Raw genomic sequence first — 17,934 nt, 5'->3', positions numbered from 1 at the left:
CAACTTTGCATATCCACCTTGTTCTTAAGTTGGTACGAGCATACTTCTCCATTCCTCAGGCATCGTCTCACTCTCTAAGATCTCATTGAACAGCCTAGTCAAAAATTCTACTGCTGTCTCTCTGAGAACTTCCACACCTCCACAGGTATATCATCAGGACCAAGTGTTTCTCAAGTCCTTCTCTTCATCCTTTTCAATGCCTTCCCTACTTCACCCTTATTGATCTTTGCTACATCCCGATCCCCTGTGGACGCTGCTTCTGCTTTGTCCTCTCTCATTTTCTGTACACACTCTTGTACTTTCTCATCCCACCACCTTCTTATCAACTTTCCTTCCAGAAGACATACAAAGTCCTACCTGTCTCCCTGATAGCAAGTTGTTCAGTCAAGAAGCACCTCCTGGCAACAAGTTTCTACGACTTTGTCCTCTGCTTTGCCTTTGTCCTCTTTATCCTCCTCACCATCAGAGTCATTCTACACACCACCATCCTGTGCTGTCTGGCAGCACTCTCACCTATCACTACTTTGCAGTCACTAAGTTCCTTCAGATTACATCTTCTACATAAGTTGTAATGTTGTAATGCCACACAGGTGGCTTTTGTAGCTTTTGTAAGTCACCATTTGTTTCTGCCTCTTCTGGAAGAAAGTATTCCTCTATAGCCATTTTTATTCTCTTTGCAAAATCTATCACCATCTGTCTTTCTGCATTCTTGTTCTGAATAACAAACTTGCCCATCACTTCCTTATCACCTCTGTTCCCTGCTACATGTCCATTGAGATCTGTACCATTCACCACCCTCTCACCTCTGGGTATATTCTGTATCACTTCATCTAACTCCCTCCAAAATGTATCCTTCTCCTCTAACTCACATCCTACCTGTAGGGCATAACCACTAACATTGAACATCACACCTTCAATTTCTAGCTTCAGACTCATCACCCTGTCAAGCACTATTTTCACCTTCAGAACATTCCTGACAAACTCCTCCTTCAGGATAACTCCTACACAATTTCTCTTCCCATCCACACCATGGTAGTGCAGCTTGAACCCTGCTCCTAAGTTTCTAGTCCTGCCACCTGTCTTCTGAACCCACAGTATTTTCATGGTTCACCTCTGCAGCCAACTATCTAGCTTTTCCTGTCATAGTCCCAACATTCAAAATCCCCACTTTCGGTCCTAGACTCTTGCCTTTATTCTTCTCTTTCTGCCTACAAACATGTCTTCCTCCTCTTCTTCCTCTTCTTTTTTGCTGACCAACAGTAGCCTAATTCCACCTCTGCCCTGATGGTTACCAGTACAAATAGTAGTTGATGTTAACCTGAGCCTCGAACGATCTGGTATGGAGATCATGTTCTTGACACATCACCTTTTTGGTATCTGCAGATGAAACAAGAGATATCCAAAAATACCCTGTTAAACTGTTACCATGCATAGCTACTGCTGCATGCAAGAACTAAATATTGTTTTTTTCCTTCCAAATGTTATTTGTTTTATTTGAAAAAATTGTCTTGTGCAGTTGGTGAATACCAAAATGTCAATAACTAATTTGAAGGCTCATAACCATATTTTTGTACCAAGCAGGATAAAAAATGTAAAATAAATAAATAAATAAAAAATGGGAACTGAAAACGAAAAAAAGAAAAATTTAATTTCTAACCAAAATCAATGTCAGGAAAACTCAGACACAGACACAACACCTACTACTGAAGCACAGCCTTAAAGAAAGGTAGGGTTTTCTCACAATGTCAGTCATCATGCCATTAAGAATTGATTGTAGTTTACCAGAGATGAAGCAGATGTTTAAAACATAGAGGTGTAAAGCAGAGAGAAGGTGTAGCTCAGAAGCTCCTAATTGTTTTTTCTGCTAATTTGACAAAGATAGTGAGAATTCAACCTTATTATAGGAAAACATGCATACTGATGGCAATTAGCTACTTACTAATGTAATCTACGGTCCTCTGAACTCCTGATCAGACAGATAAACCTGTCACTGGTGTGTGTGAAAATGTTCATTTGACTGGAGCAGTTTAAAGTTTTGCTGTATTCAAACTGATGGGCTCGAAATATCACAGAATTGTTCAGCTGCTCTCTGATTTATAGAAATCAGTGGCTAAACTGTTGCTTGTACAGTTAAACTACATGTTCCCATGAAAATCCCTTCATGGCTTAGCAGAGACTCTAGATTCTTTCTTTTAATTAATATGGAAAGCTCTGTGAATATGAACAGCTTTTATCTCCAGCAGTCGCCTGGATCCAAATCCTAACCCACTAATCTGAATGAATGCCCCTGACCCTTCTGCTTGACATTAATAAAACACTAATAGTGTGGTGCTAAAAGTATTAAAACTGATTTTCACATCTGACAAGCTTGTTCCATCCTGGTGCTTTGTTCCTCAGGTTTGTTACAGACTGAACCTTGACCATTTGAATCCGACTTTTTCAAGCTGTTAACAGAACATCTCAGATTTATTTGAAGCAGGGTTCTATTGAGTGTTCATAAGGAAACAATATCCTACATGCAAAGGGATGTCACATTTGCATTAGTTGTTTATTTATATCAAACTCTACACTTATTTTCACTTTAGACCAAGTTAGTCCGACTCAGTTTAAGAACAGGATTTATATCTAACTTTAATGCAAAGTTATGTCAATATTAAGACATTTAAATGGACAATGTCTGTATTTATATCAACATATTGTCATGATTTTTACAGCCGACTTAACCCACATGCAGAGACTCTCAGAGAACTTTGTAAAAGGAATATGTTTTTATTGAAAGATTGATCAGGAACAACAGGAGCGACGAGTCTAATCTTCCTTACTGTGAAAACACAAAGAGAAAAGATAAATAGCTGAACCTCAGAAACATGAACCAACATAAACGTATCTTACTGGAGATTCCGGAATAACCCGCCAGGGAGAGAATAAATGTCATGAAAGGAGTTCAGCTTGCCATGCACAGACTAGATCAGGAAGTAGCCTTAGCCACTACGGAGGACTGGAACAGATCAGGTAGGATTCACACCTGGAGCAGGTAACAAAGCAAGTTAGAGTTTGCAACAACAGATCCTTCAAAAGATATCCATGGTAAAAATCATGCAAAGATTTCAGAGCTGGCCAGAAATTACCACGGAGGCAAAAACACTCAGGCGCCGAGGTATTGGCAACCTTCCTCTATATGCTTCCCAGCTGATGAGTAGATGCACAACACCTGTCGCGCCAGTAGGAGTGTTCCTGAGGCGACAGATGCAGAACACCTGTCGCCTCAGGTACACTCCTACTGGTGGCACCTAGTGTCGAAAAGGTCCTGGCCGTTAGTTTGGGGATGATGACCGGAAGTTAGCACCACCTTCGCCCCTAGGGCTTCACAGAAATGTCTCCAGGCACGGGAAGTAAACTGAGGGCCCCTGTCGGACAACAGGCAACAGGGGATGCCATGCAGGCGAAAAACATGTTTGACCAACAATTTAGCAGTTTGGAGGGCCGATGGCAGCTTTCTGAGAGGAACCAGGTGGCAGGCCTTGGAGAATCGGTCAATAATGGTCATAATAACGGTCATTACTTGAGAACATGGTAGACCAGTGACGAAGTCCAAGGCCACATGGGACCAGGGTCGACCAGGGTTGCTGAGAGGTTGAAGTAAGCCTGCAGAGGGTCGATTAGAAGACTTACTTCTAGCGCATGTGGCGCAGGCCGTCCCGTACTCCTTGACGTCTTTGTGAAGGGACAGCCACCAATAGCATCTGGTGATTGCGGCAATAGTCCTACTGACACCAGGGTGAGCGAAGAACTTGGATGAATGAAACCAGCCAATCACTCTGGATCGCACTGATGCTGGAACATAGGTCCTTCCAGGAGGTCCAGTTCCTGGCCCAGGATCATCAGGGAGAGCTCGCCGCACCAAGTCCTCTATCTCCCAGATTAAAGAGCCCACGGTACAGCTAGGCGGCAGGATAGACTCGGTATGTTTCTCTGTATCTTCAGGTTCAAATTGGCGGGATAGAGCGTCTGGTTTGATGTTCTTGGAACCTGGTCTAAAAGAAATAGACAGATTAAATCGAGAAAAGAAAAGAGACCAACGTGATTGACGTGCATTGAGACGCTTGGCTGACTGAATGTATGATTTTTATGGTCTGTCCAGACCAACACAGGATGTTCAGCGCCCTCCAGCCAATGCCTCCACTCCTCTAGGGCCAACTTAATGACCAGCAACTCTCTGTCTCCAACCTGGTAGTTTCGTTCAGCAGGGGTCAATCGACGGGAGAAAAAGCGCATGGATGAAGCCTTCCATCCTGATCAGAAAGCTGGGAGAGCACTGCTCCCACCCCAGTATCCGAGGCGTCTACTTCCAGGGTAAACTGTTTCGTAGAATCTGGATGATCAGAACAGGCGCTTGGGAGAACAGTCTTTTCAGCCGGGTGAAGGCGGTCTCAGCCTCCGAACCCCAGCTGAAGGTCTGCTGGGGGTCTGCTGCAACCTCTTCCTTGAGTCAGGTACTGGCCAGTCCATTACTGCTCGGACCTTTCCTGGGTCGGCACGAACCTGTCCCTCCTCCAGAACAAAACCCAGGAAACTGATGGTTGACTGATGGAAGTCGCACTTTTCCATCTTAACAAACAGTCTGTTTTCAAGGAGACGCTGTAGAACCTGTCTCACATGGTGGCGGTGTTCCTCTAGACTCCTGGAAAAAATTTAAATATCGTCCAGGTATACACAAATACAAAAATATTCAAAAAATCTCTCAACACGTCGTTGACGAGAGCTTGAAAAACTGCTGGGGCATTACTTAGGCCAAAAGGCATCACCAAGTACTCGAAATGCCCCAGAGGAGTCTTAAATGCTGTCTTCCACTCGTCACTCTGGCGGATTCTGACTAAGTGGTAGGCATTTCTGAGGTCCAGCTTAGAGAAAACAACAGCGCCATGTACAGGCTCAAACACAGAAGCTAGCAGAGGAAGAGGATATTTGTTTTTAACAGTAATTGCGTTCAAACCCCTGTAATCTATACAAGGGCGTAAACCTCCATCCTTTTTCCCCACAAAGAAGAAACTTGCCCCTAAAGGAGACAAAGAGGGATGAATAACCCCAGCAGCTAAAGACTCAGCAATATATTTTTCCATTACTTTTCTTTCCGGCCCGGAGATGCTGTAGAGTCGGCTGGAGGGTAAAGGGGCACCAGGAAGAAGATTAATGGCACAGTCGTATGGTCGATGAGGCGGTAGAGACAGGGCCCGAGACTTGCTAAAGACCATCTTAAGATCATGATACTCGGGGGGAACTCTGGTTAAGACTTAGAGTTCCTCCTCCATACCTTCCTCACCAGGGGTTGTAGGACAGATGGCTGACTGTAAACATGAATTGAAACATCCCTCAGACCACGCTTCTACCTGTAATTCTGCCCAATTTATGTGGGGATTATGGCACTGGAGCCAGGGAAAACCAAGTACTAACGTACTCTGAGCTATGGGAAAAACAAAAAAAGATACCTCTTCTCGGTGATTACCGGACAAAACAAGCTCTAGAGGGCAGTGTTTGATGGGTGATCTCATGAAGAGATAAACCATCCAAGGCCAAAACCTGACGTGGCTGGGTCAATCTTTCTGTGGAAATCCCTTTCTTTGAAACAAAATCAAAATCAATCAAGTTCAGATCACAACCTGAGTCAACTAGGGCAGATAAAACCTCAGAGTGATGGTTCACAAACAAAGTAGCCGGTAACGTGAAGCGTGGGGTCTTACTACTGGAGGATCGGTCCGTTGGTTGCCCCATCACAGCCGACGGACCCGCCCTTTTGGCCGAACCGGACAACCGGAAATGAAATGGTCGGAAGCACCACAATAGAAGCACTGGTTGGCCTCTCGACGTCGTTGTTGTTCTCCAGGCGGAAAGCTAGCTCTCCCAATCTGCATGGGTTCGGTCTCGGGGTGGCTGATTTGAGGCCCTAATGACACTGGTAACGGGGACGGAGGAAACGGAGAGGTTCGCTCCAACGCTCTCTCGGAGCGATTCCTCCTCCTTTCCCGTAGGCGAGAATCAATACGGATAGCTAAATCAATGTACTTATCTAATTCTTCTGGTTCATCTATAAGGACTAGTTCGTCCTTTATGGGCTCGTTCAAAGACTGGAAAAACGCCGCCTTGCGTTCCAGCCTGAGGATACAGCTAATGTACGAAAATCGATAGAAAAGTCCGCTAAAGGACAATTCTGCTGTTTCAACGCCCACAATTTGCGGGCAATACAGGACTGATCTGAAGCTACATCAATCGTCTGTTTAAACTCCTTAATGAAATCCTTATATGACAACCTGAAACCAGTGCAGTTGGTAAACCTTGCCTCCGCCCATCGGAGCACCCTTCCAGTTAACAAACTCAAAACATAAGAAATCTTACCCTCATCATGCGAAAAAGCTCGAGGTGACCGGTTAAACACCAACCTACACTGAAGTAAAAAACCACGACATCCACCCATCTCTCTGGAAAACCTTTCAGGATGAGGAGAAGAAACATCTCGAAAAGGTGGTGGATGTTGGGCCTCCAGTGGCTCAGCCGCACCCCCAATGGGTGTGGCAGACTCAGAACTACAAGCACCTTGAAACAGTGATGCCAAATGCTCCAGCTGCTGGTTTGTTTGCAGCTGTCTATCTAGGAGGGTTTGGAGAGTAGAACTGTGCATATGAATTTGCTGACTATGTTCAGCTAAAGTTCTCTGAAGTTTCTCCGCTGGGTTAGGCTGGCCTGAGTGTTCTGTCATGATTTTTACACCCGACTTAACCCACATGCAGAGACTCTCAGAGAACTTTGTAAAAGGAATACGTTTTTATTGAAAGATTGATCAGGAACAACAGGAGCGACAAGTCTAATCTTCCTTACTGTGAAAACACAAAGAGAAAAGATAAATAGCTGAACCTCAGAAACATGAACCAACATAAACGTATCTTACTGGAGATTCCGGAATAACCCGCCAGGGAGAGAATAAATGTCATGAAAGGAGTTCAGCTTGCCATACACAGACTAGATCAGGAAGTAGCCTTAGCCACTACGGAGGACTGGAACAGATCAGGTAGGATTCACACCTGGAGCAGGTAACAAAGCAAGTTAGAGTTCGCAACAACAGATCCTTCAAAAGATATCCATGGTAAAAATCATGCAAAGATTTCAGAGCTGGCCAGAAATTACCACGGAGGCAAAAACACTCAGGCACCGAGGTTTTGGCAACCTTCCTCTATATGCTTCCCAGCTGATGAGTAGATGCACAACACCTGTCGCCTCAGGTACACTCCTACTGGCGGCACCTAGTGTCGAAAAGGTGTAAGCAGCAGGCAGCAGAACTCCAAATCCTGACACATATGTCTGGTTCATGCTTTGGTATAATTTCCTGATGCCTAACAGTGCCAACCATCAGACCATTCAGGAAGAAGACAAGAACAATAAACATGTAGTACAAAATGTGAGTTTCAACCCCAGAACTAAATCAAACAACACTGTGAAGATATTGGTTGCAGTCAGTAAGGTAGTGTCACTAAATACAATGAGTTTTGGTCTGAAAGGCCACTGTAAAGGAAGAAGCCGCAACTCCAGAAGCAACAGAATAAGCCATATTACACTTTGTAAATGCATGTTGGGACGAAGGCATTGCAAACGTATTTGGTATTACTTATTTTAGCATTATTTAGTCACATAACAGCCAAGCACCACAATGGATTTCATTGCACTTTTAAGTGATAAACCAATATATAGCAGTATGTAATTGTCAAGTGGAGCAAAAATTATACATGGTGTTAAATGTTAATACAAATTCAATTCAATTCAGTTTTATTTATATAGCACCAATTCACAACACATGTTGTCTCAAGGCACTTCACAACAGTCAGGTACATACATTCCAATTAATCCTAACAATTGAACAGTGCAGTCGGAGTTAGCTTTTTATTCAGATTGGATAAAAAGTTTTTCTATCTAAGGAAACCCGGCAGATTGCATCCAGTCAGTGACTTGCAGCATTCCCTCCTCCTGGATGAGCATGTAGAGACAGTGGACAGTCACTGGTGTTGACTTTGCAGCAATCCCTCATACTGAGCATGCATGTAGCGACAGTGGTGAGGAAAAACTCCCTTTTAACAAGAAGAATCCTCCAGCAGAACCAGGCTCAGTGTGAGCGACCATCTCCCACGACCGCCTGGGGGTTTGAGAGGACAGAGCAGAGACACAAAAAGAACACAGAAGCACTGATCCTGAAGTACTTTCTATGGGAAGGAAAAGTAAATGTTAATGGATGTAGCTCCTTTAGTCGTTTCATCTAGAAAGAAAGAACAGATAAACTTAGAGTCTGAAAGAGAGCACATATAATTAGTTACAGTAAAAGCTCAGTCAATTTCCATGTCTAGGAGAGAGAAAGCGTTAAACACTAAAAGACAGGGCTATGTGTATCATCGGTAGAGGGTGAGCATTAAGTTGTTGCCAGCAGAAGCTCGGACGATGCCCCTCTCCAGAAAGGTGTCACAGGCAGACACAGAGCCAGGCCAGGTGTAGCTTCTAGGAAGAGAAAAGAGAGAACAAGGTTAAAAGCTGAAATAACAGCAAACAATGCAAAATTGGAGAGTAGTGTGAGAATGTAGCGAAGAGGGTGAAAGTGGTCGTTATGTCCTCCAGCAGCCTAAGCCTATAGAGTCAAATCTGAAGTGGAGTGCCTTCCCCTTTACTCTGCCATCCCTAATAAAGTCTTGTAGAATTCAGTAAACAAATTGAAACATTTTGTTCATGAAAAATACTTGTTATAAGTAATTTATAGTGGAGCCATTGGGGTAATTGTTTGACCTCATGAAAAAAGTTTCCCTTTTTGTTTTTAGAACAAACCATCCTATTTATGCACCAAGAGGCTGAATAATGTCCACAAAAAATGGCCATTCTTGGACTGGAACAGGGGTTCCACTTCACCATCACCTGTTATTGTCACCGACTGTGCAGCTGAAAGCTCATAAGTGAGTCCACGCTCTTTCAGAGTCAAACTCCCATGGCCTTTGTAAAAATGCTATCTCGCAGGAGAATAAGACCATACATGGTAAACTCATACATTAGTTGCCTCTTCACTATTTGCTTTGCTTCCCTGCAGTGAATGACAATATGTCTCAATGGAAAGAAAATAGAAAAGCTTCAAGCATCCACTGCCATAACTAGTCTTCCTTTATCATTGTTTAGTCATATTATTTTTTTTATAACACACCACTTTCTCATTTCACATTATGTCCTCCACTTTTATTTTGTGGTACATAGTTTCTAGTAACAGACATTTAACTTTAAAGAGATTTTATACTTTAGGTCATTGTGTCCACAATGAAGGTATATACAGTTTTTATGTCTGTATTTACAAAGTGGTGGAAAATCTTCTGAATGGTAGTTTTGCTCATAATGCACAAAAGAAAGGAGAAGAAGAATGAAGGAAAAAGTAAGACCTTGAGTTGGAAGAATAAAAAGATGAATTTGCAGGTGGATTTGATTCCCTCAGACAACTCCAAGGAGACTGACACAGGCAGAATATTAATGAGAAAAGTCTCTGTGTAAAGCTGTGTGCAAGGTGGTGATGGAGTGAAGTGGTGGTGAATGGGGGGGGGGGGGGGGGGGCTAGGAGAGGCAAAAACGGTGGAGAGACCCAGAGAGTGAAAGACAAAAACACTGTGCGAGAGAGAAACAGTAATGTCAATGAAAGAGGGAGAGAGGACAACAGGGACACAGTGGAAGAGAAAAGATGAAGGAGAGGCGAAGAGCCTGAAAGAAAAACAGATGGAAGGCAGGAGAGACCGGTGAGCTAATGGCAGAAGACAATAAGAAAGAGACAAAGGAAATGATAGATAAGAGGTAAAGAAATGGTGCCAACATTAAAGGGAAAGGAGAGTAAGGGAGAGAATAACAAGCAACAATGTTGGGAAGGTCGTACAGGAAAAGTTAGGCACAACAACATAAGTGCAAATGAAAAGACCACTTTTCAGTAACTTTTAAAACTGATCAGAATAAGGTGGTTTAATAAAAGTTAATATGATGATCATTTTTAGTTATGTCTTTTGCTAAAGTTAAAGATGCATTTTTTTAAAGTTATGTCTCTGCCAGCTTTGGACATCCAGCAGGAACTAAAATTTCTGCCCATTCTTCTTTGTAAATTCAGCAACTCAAACTCTGATTGGACAGAGACAATCAGTAAACATCAATTTTAAACTTTGCTCACAGATTTGCAATTGGATTTAGCTCTGAACTTTGGACCATGATAGCACATAAATATGCTCTGATCTAAACCATCCATTGTAACTCTGGCTGTATATTTAAGGTTACTGTCCTGTTGGAAGGTGGCCTCAGTCTAAAGTCTTATATAGCTTCTAAGAGAATTTCCTCCAGGGCTGTCCTGCATTGAGTTCCATTCATCTTTCCATCAATTCAAACTTGTTTCCTTGTCCCTACTAAAAAAAAACCATCCCCACAGCACGGTGCTGCCAAATTTGTGTAAAACAGTGGGGATGGTGTGTTCAGGGGGATGTGACTGCTAGCTTCCTGTCACATACAACTCGTAAAGTTTAGTGTAGGTCTCATGTGAACCAAGGTGCCATGTTGAGTAGGGGTAGAGCTTGTGAACCATATACAGAGGGTATGAGTCCTTGACACAGCTGTCCGGGGTTTGATTCCCGACCCTGTGACCTTTGCTCCATCTTCCCACCCTGCCCATTTCATGTTTGTGCATTGTGAGATAAAGGCCACTAGTGCCATAAAAAAAAAGTATCATGTGAACCTTATCTAGCTTGTGGTAAACTTTAATTTAGGCTTGATCCTTTAATCATGGGATTTTTTTTGTCATTCTTACATAAAGGACAGATTTGTGGAGTCCACAAATAATTATTCTGTCCACTGATTCTCCCACCTGAAATGTTGTCTGTGAGTCTCTGCAGCTCCTCCAGACTTACCAAGGGTGTGTTCGCTGCTTTTGTGATAAATTATCTTCCATGTCTACCTCTTAATGTAGGTGGACAGCCATGTCTTGGTAGATTTGCAGTTTTACCACACATTTTCCATTGTCCAATGAAGGACTGAACTGTGCTCAGAGAGGTTGAGTGATTGTTTTACAATGTAACCCCTGTTTAAACCCTCAAAATATTATCCTCGATCCTCCATCATTTTCCTCTCACTTCACAGTATGTCCTACTTTGAATGGGTCTGTCACATGAGACCCCAATAAAATATAGTTAGGTTTATAGTTTTAAAATTCCCAAATGTGTAAAAGTTCCAGATGTATGATTGCTTTTTCAAGGCACTGTATAAAAGATTAGACAATGAGGGACAAACTAGAATAAGGAAGTCAAAGAATGAGTTGGAGAAGATGAGAGATGGAGATAATTAAAGTGCTGGATTGGTCAAAGGAACTGTGACGAAGAAAAAGGCTGCCAGATGAAGTCTGGGTTGTAAACAAGCATGGAGGACGATCACAAACAGGGCGAGGTTGACAGATCGACGGGAGGAAGCAGTTGGTCTAGGTATCAACCAGTCTCATTTGACAGGAGATGAAAAATGCAGGTGATGAGCAGGGAAACAGCGCAGGTGATCAGTTGGAAAGATGAATGCAGATGAGGAGTGGCAGTGAGGAGATGAAAGAAACACCAAGGGAGGAAAAAGATACAGCAGCGGATGGCTTAAATACCTGTGGTGTCACTTTGTTGGTGCATGATGCCATCGCTCTGCAACAATCTGAATACGGATCGCGTGGGATGCTTCCAGTCACATCATTCCACTTTTATTCTATATACACATCTTCATGTGGTTCTGATTCTTGTTGTGTTTCAGCGTTGATAAAGGTCAAATTCTACAAAAAAATACAATTTCTTGCCTAAGATGTTATTTTGAAAATGACTGGAGTTGCAAAACTCCTAGGTTTTTGTTGTGCATCTCTTTAACATGCTCCATTTCGTTATCAATACCACATTACCACATTTATTTCGAGGCACTGCAATAATTACCCGATGAAAAAGTACTGACAGGAACATCATTTACAATTATAAGCTTGCAAGGGTCTTGCAGCTGCATTATTAATTCTGTGATCGAGGGATGGATTTGGAGGGAGATGGGATTATTTCATGGAACAAAAGACAATGATAATTCAGCAGCTTCGGGTTTGACATTACTATGCTAAATGCTTGGAGGGAGTAAACATTTGAAATGTAACTACTACAATTGTTACTGCTGCTAGAATAATGTCACATTCTTTACTGTGTGTCGTTATGACTATAATAGTCAAATACAGGGATAATCATATTTGTTAATAATTCTTATACATGTTACATATTCATAGTTTTATTTCTTTTGATGCAGAGACACACATACAACCATCCTTCCATGCATCCATCCATCCATCCATCCATCCATGAAACAAACAGACAAACTGACAGATGGATAATATTTGTAGACAATAGGACGAGCTTGAAAACCATGTATTAGGGACAACACTATATATAGGTATTAACATCGGTGTCAGCCAATGTTATCGGTATTGGTCCAATAAGTAAAAGTGGGCTGATATTAATAACCAGTTTTTATTTCTATCCTGTTGCAGGTTGTGTATATGTTTCGAGAAGGGGAAGGGGTAGGTCATGTGATATTAGTTTGGGCATGTGAGAGTGATGTAGTACAGGATTATGGGGTATTTAACTGAAGCAGAGAAGCAATGTCAGCTCTGTGGGCATTTGTTAATGGTGTCAAAAAGGTAGGGAAATATACACATCATCTGTAAATATTGGTTATAGGCCATAACAGCAATATCAATATCGGATATCGATATTAGCCCAAATTTTCATATTGGTGCATCCCTACCCTGTAAATAAATATATTGTTGCTGTTCTTGCTCTCAAAATTCTCTAAGTTGTAAATAATAATACAATATTGATGATCAGTCATTTTTTGTTCGCAGTGTATCTTCTATTAACTTTCAACAATAATGTTGCCAAAAAAAAGCAATTTAGCAGTGTTTTAATGCAGCTTAAGGCCAATAATATGAGGCAAAGGGACAATAAGGAAAAAAAATATAAACAGATGTATGTGATGTAACAAAATAAGTAGAGGACAATCAGACTTGTGGTGTTGTCATGACAGTCCTGGCCTTGAACTGCTGATCCACCCCAATACAATTCAATTAAATTCAAAAATACTTTATTAATCCCAAAAGGAAATTAAATGTTGTTGTAGCTCATTATGTAGGTTTCTTCAAAGAGCCGTTGTAGATGCTGATGGCTGTGGGCAGAAAGGATCTCCTGTAGAGGTCTGTCTTACAGCACATCTAAAGAAGGCTCTGACTGAAGACACTGTTGTTGTAGGACAGTCTCATGAAGAGGATGCTCAGGGTTCTCCATAATGTTCTTCATTTTATGAAGAATCCTTGTTTGCACAATGGTCTCCAGAGGTTCTAGAGTCCCCAGAACAGAGCCAGCCTTCTTTAACAGCTTGTTGAGCTTTTTTAAGTCCCTGGCTCTGATGCTGCTACCCCAGGAGATGATGGCAGAAGAGATCACACTCTCCACAACAGACTTATAGAAGATATGCAGCATCTTGCTGCAAACACTGAAAGACCTAAGCTTCCTCAAGAAGTACAGTCTGCTCTGTCCCTTCTTGTAGATGGCTTCATAGTTGCATCTCCACTCTAGTCTGTTGTCCAGGTGAACACCGAGGTATTTATACTCCTAAACCACCTCCACCTCTTCCCCCTTGATGGAAATAGTTTTTGACTTATTCCTGTTTCTCTTAAAATCTACAATCATCTCCTTTGTTTTAGTCACGTTCAAGATGAGATGATTGATTCCACACCATGCCACAAAGCGGTCCACCAGCTCCCTGTACTCATCTTCTAGTCCATCTCTGATCCACCCAACGACTGCAGAATCCTCTGAGTATTTCTGCAGATGACAGGAGTCTGTCTTGTACTGGAAGTCTGAGGTGTACAGAGTGAAAAGGAATGGTGAGAGTACAGTCCTCTGTGGTGCTCCTGTGGTGCTGACTACCTGGTTAGACTCACAAACCTTCAGTCTCACAAACTGTGGTCTGTTTGTCAGGTAGTCTTTGATCCAGGAGATTGCTGAGGCCTCCACCTGAGTCTTTTGGAGTTTCTGATTAAGCAAATCAGTTTGAATTGTGTTAAATGCACTGGAGAAATCAAAGAACATGATCCTCACCGTGCTGCTGGCTTTGTCCAGATGACAGTGGGTTTGTTGAAGCAGGTGTATGTTGGCATCTTCAACTCCAACTCCACAGTGATAAGCAAACTGAAGGGGGTCCTGATGGTTCATTGTCTGCTTACTCAGGTGGGCCAACAGGAGTCTCTCTAGGACCTTCATGATATGGGATGTCAGGGCAACAGGTCCATAGTCACTGAGGACTGATGGGTGAGTTTTCTTTGGCACCGGAACAAGACAGGAGGTCTTCCACAACACCGGAACCTTCTTCTGGGCCAGGCTAAGGTTGAAGAGGTGCTGCAGAATCCCACAGAGCTGCTCTGCACAGCCCTTCAGGACTCTAGGGCTGACACCATCTGGACCTGCAGTCTTATTCCAATTCAGTCTCTCCAGTTGCATCTTCACCTCACTTCTTGAGACACACAGGTGGAAGGGGGAGGCAACGGGAGCATCAGCATCTTCTGATATGGTTGAAGGTAAACATGTAGAATCAGAAGAGTCTATGGCTGAAGTGAAAGATAAAATATTTGAGGTGTTACTGAACAGCTGTGGGTCAAAGGAAGGTGGAATGTTTGTTTAGTTGTGAGCAGGAAATAAGGATGCTGAGCTTGTGTTTGAACTGAACCTATTGATGAATGTGTTCAGTTCATTGGCTCTGTCCAGACCTCCATTGGTCTGACCATCCTTCTGCTTGAAGCCTGTGATCTTCTTCATCCCTGACCACACATCTCTGATATTGTTTTGCTGGAGCTTGCTCTCCAGCTTCCTCTTGTACACCTCCTTGCAGTCTCTCATCTTGACTTTAAGTTGATTCTGTATACTCTTCAACAATTCTCTGTCTCCCTCTGAATGCTCTTTTTTTCTTGTTAAGCAGGTCCTTCGGGTCACTGGTAATCCAGTGTTTGTTATTGGGGAAGCATCTAACTGTTCTGGTGGGGATGGTGTTATCCACACAGAAGTTTATATAGTCGGTTACACACTCAGTCATGGCATTGATGTCCTCTCCATGTGGCTGGCAGTCTGTAGCCTCAAAGCAACCTCTCAGGGCTTCTTCAGCTTCCTGTGACCATTTTCTTCTTTATTACAGGTTGTCTCTGAACAAGGGGCTTATATTTCGAGCAGAGAAAAACAAGATTGTGATCTGATTGGCCTAGAGGAGGTCTTTCTGTAGAGATGTATGAGTCCCTGACATTTGCATAAAACAAATCCAACGTTTTGTTTTCTCTGGTAGAGCAGCTGACAAGCTGTTGAAACGTTGGAATTGTAGCAGAGAGTGAAGCGTGGTTAAAATCACGAGAAATTGCCACAGGATCATTGGGGTTTTGTGTCTGTAGCTTAGCAACAACTGAGGTGATGGCATCACATGCAGTGTCGGCAATAGCAAAAGGTGGAATGTATACTGTTGCCAAAATAACACTGGTGAACTCTCTGGGTAAATAGTATGGACGAAAACGTACTGCTAACAGTTCAATATCTGGACTGCAAAGACAACACTTCTCAGTAACATGTCCTGGATGACAGGACATGTTGTTCATCTGTTGTTCAAAAGAACTGCTAGTCCACCTCCTTTACATTTGCCGCTCCTCTTTAAATCTCTGTCTGCTCGTATGGTTAAAAAGCCAGGCAGAGAGACACTGGAGTCGGGGATATGATCCTGCAGCCATGTCTCAGTAAAACACATAATACTGCATTCCCAGTACTCTGGGTGGGTCCTTTGTAGGGATTGGAGTTCATCCAACATGTTTCCCAACGATCTCACATTGCCCATCATAATCGATAGAAGAGATGGTTTTAACTTCCTCTTTCTCTCTTTTCTCTTAGCTCCTGCTCTGCATCTATGGTGTCTCCTTTTCAACTCATCAGGGATTTGGGGTTGTAGCTGAAGTATTATTTGAGCTTTTGAGATATTAATCAGCTGCTCCCGGTTGTAAGAAACAACCCCGTTGCCATGGCAATGCATCATAACAAATGTCCAAAAGTAGAAAAATATCAGGAAAATCCTCCAAGCTGCACAGCATCCGACACCGGAGAGGACAGTCGTCCAAACAAAATCAACTGTATCCATCACAAGACGAAGAGTTCCCAAAAAAGAATCAATCAGAATCAAAAGTAACAGAGCTACTCCAACCTGCTCCCACCTTGAGCGGCGCAATTCTAGAACTAAGAAATACGTACAAGGCTTGTTCACTTTTTGAAACATTGTCATTTCTCCATCACACCATCATGTGTGAGGTATCTGTCAGTGTCAGTAGATATCAACCCAGCATGTGTCTATGAAGCTGATTGGTATGCAGGCAAAATGGTGTTTCAACACTTCTTAGCTAAATTTTAAAAAGCACAAACCTAAGTCTGTATGTGAAGCAATGTAACCAGTTGGGACAATTTCTCATTTGAAGGTTTTTGGTTATTGTTGTTCTTCTCTCTTTTATAAGTGGTGGGTTTTGTGACCCAGAGGACTGCAAAATCCATTCAGCAGTCCTAATAAGATTTCAGAGATCCACGGTCATCACTCTTAAGACGAGCCTGCCTTTATAAATTTCACAAAAATTGACTTTTTGAAAGTGCAGCGAACAGCAGGTGAGGAAAGACGGTGTTCACCTCTGCAGCACACAAAAAAGAAGCAGTTCATCACTCCTCTTACTAAATTCAATTTGGGAGACAGCCGAGGAAAGACTACTCTTACTTCCCATTTATTTAAGACTTGCTGAGGATAACTATACGAGGATGAGCCAGCCAGCCCTGTGTGTGCTGTAACAGACCTGCAGGACATCCTGTCTAAAGCTGCTGAGTGAAGGTCAGACATTACCTCCCACAAAACTCGGATCAGTCACATTAATGTGCAGAAGCAAAGAAGTACTGACTCGACAAGTAGTGACAGCTGTGTGGGTGAACTGGCTGGGTACGTGGATGGGCAAAATAGTAACTTAAGAGATCCCCACAATGCCCTTTGGTAATGTTCCTAATATTTGTCATCATGATGGAGGTCCTTTTTTTCCAGCACAGTTTCTTATTGTACGTACTGTTTGGACACACCAAACAGAATAAAAGATCCAGTTACTTGCATTGTTCAAAAGATTTTGCAACATATTTTGTTTTCTTTGGCATCTTGGCCACAATAAATACGATAATGCACAGACCCCAAGTGATTCCTATTTAGCAAAACCCAAACATTTAATATGTCCTGGCTGGAATGATAGTAAACAACTACGCAACTCCGGACCTAATTCTTTTACTACTTTAGAATAGTAGAAAAAGTTTCTGAATCACTGGGATTAATAATTTAAATTTTCACACTGAATCAGTGCTCACAAGTCTGAGTTATCCAAAGGAGCTCTAATGCTGGTTGATGTTGAGTACAAAAGGTGATTAAGCGACACACATACAGACAGCGGAATCACTAGAAACATGGCAGATTCTGTTTATTAACTTAATTAGGTTAATTTACACAAGTTAGGAACTCACCAGACAACATCACAGATTCACTGATAATACTGCTGACTCGGTAGAATCGGTTGGTTGACCCTGGTTAGCTAACTCACTGGACACAAAGCTGGCTTAGATGATTCAGAACACAGAGTTCACTTACTATGACTTTGCACACAGCCAGCAACAATACAACCCTCAGTTTTCAGCATCTACAACGGCTCTTTGAAGAAATCTACATAATATGAGCTATAACAACATTTAATTTCCCTTTGGGATTAATAAAGTATTTTAAATTTAATTTAATTGAAAAAGTGCT

The 17,934-nt window shown here is 42.3% G+C and overlaps 1 long non-coding RNA gene across 1 annotated transcript; it reads right to left on the bottom strand.

The window, feature by feature from the left end:
- Positions 1-2,976: 2,976 nt before the first annotated feature.
- Positions 2,977-3,304, bottom strand: LOC124876661. The gene is made up of 3 exons (XR_007040349.1): positions 3,258-3,304; positions 3,129-3,211; positions 2,977-3,025 (listed from the first exon to the last, which is right to left on the bottom strand). It is a non-coding gene; the product is annotated as an uncharacterized LOC124876661 (long non-coding RNA).
- Between the last annotated feature and the right edge of the window lie 14,630 nt (positions 3,305-17,934).

This window comes from Girardinichthys multiradiatus, chromosome 1 (genome assembly GCF_021462225.1).
Source record: "Girardinichthys multiradiatus isolate DD_20200921_A chromosome 1, DD_fGirMul_XY1, whole genome shotgun sequence".
In the NCBI taxonomy this organism is placed as follows: domain Eukaryota; kingdom Metazoa; phylum Chordata; class Actinopteri; order Cyprinodontiformes; family Goodeidae; genus Girardinichthys; species Girardinichthys multiradiatus.
This window is presented reverse-complemented; position numbering and strand designations above follow the sequence as displayed.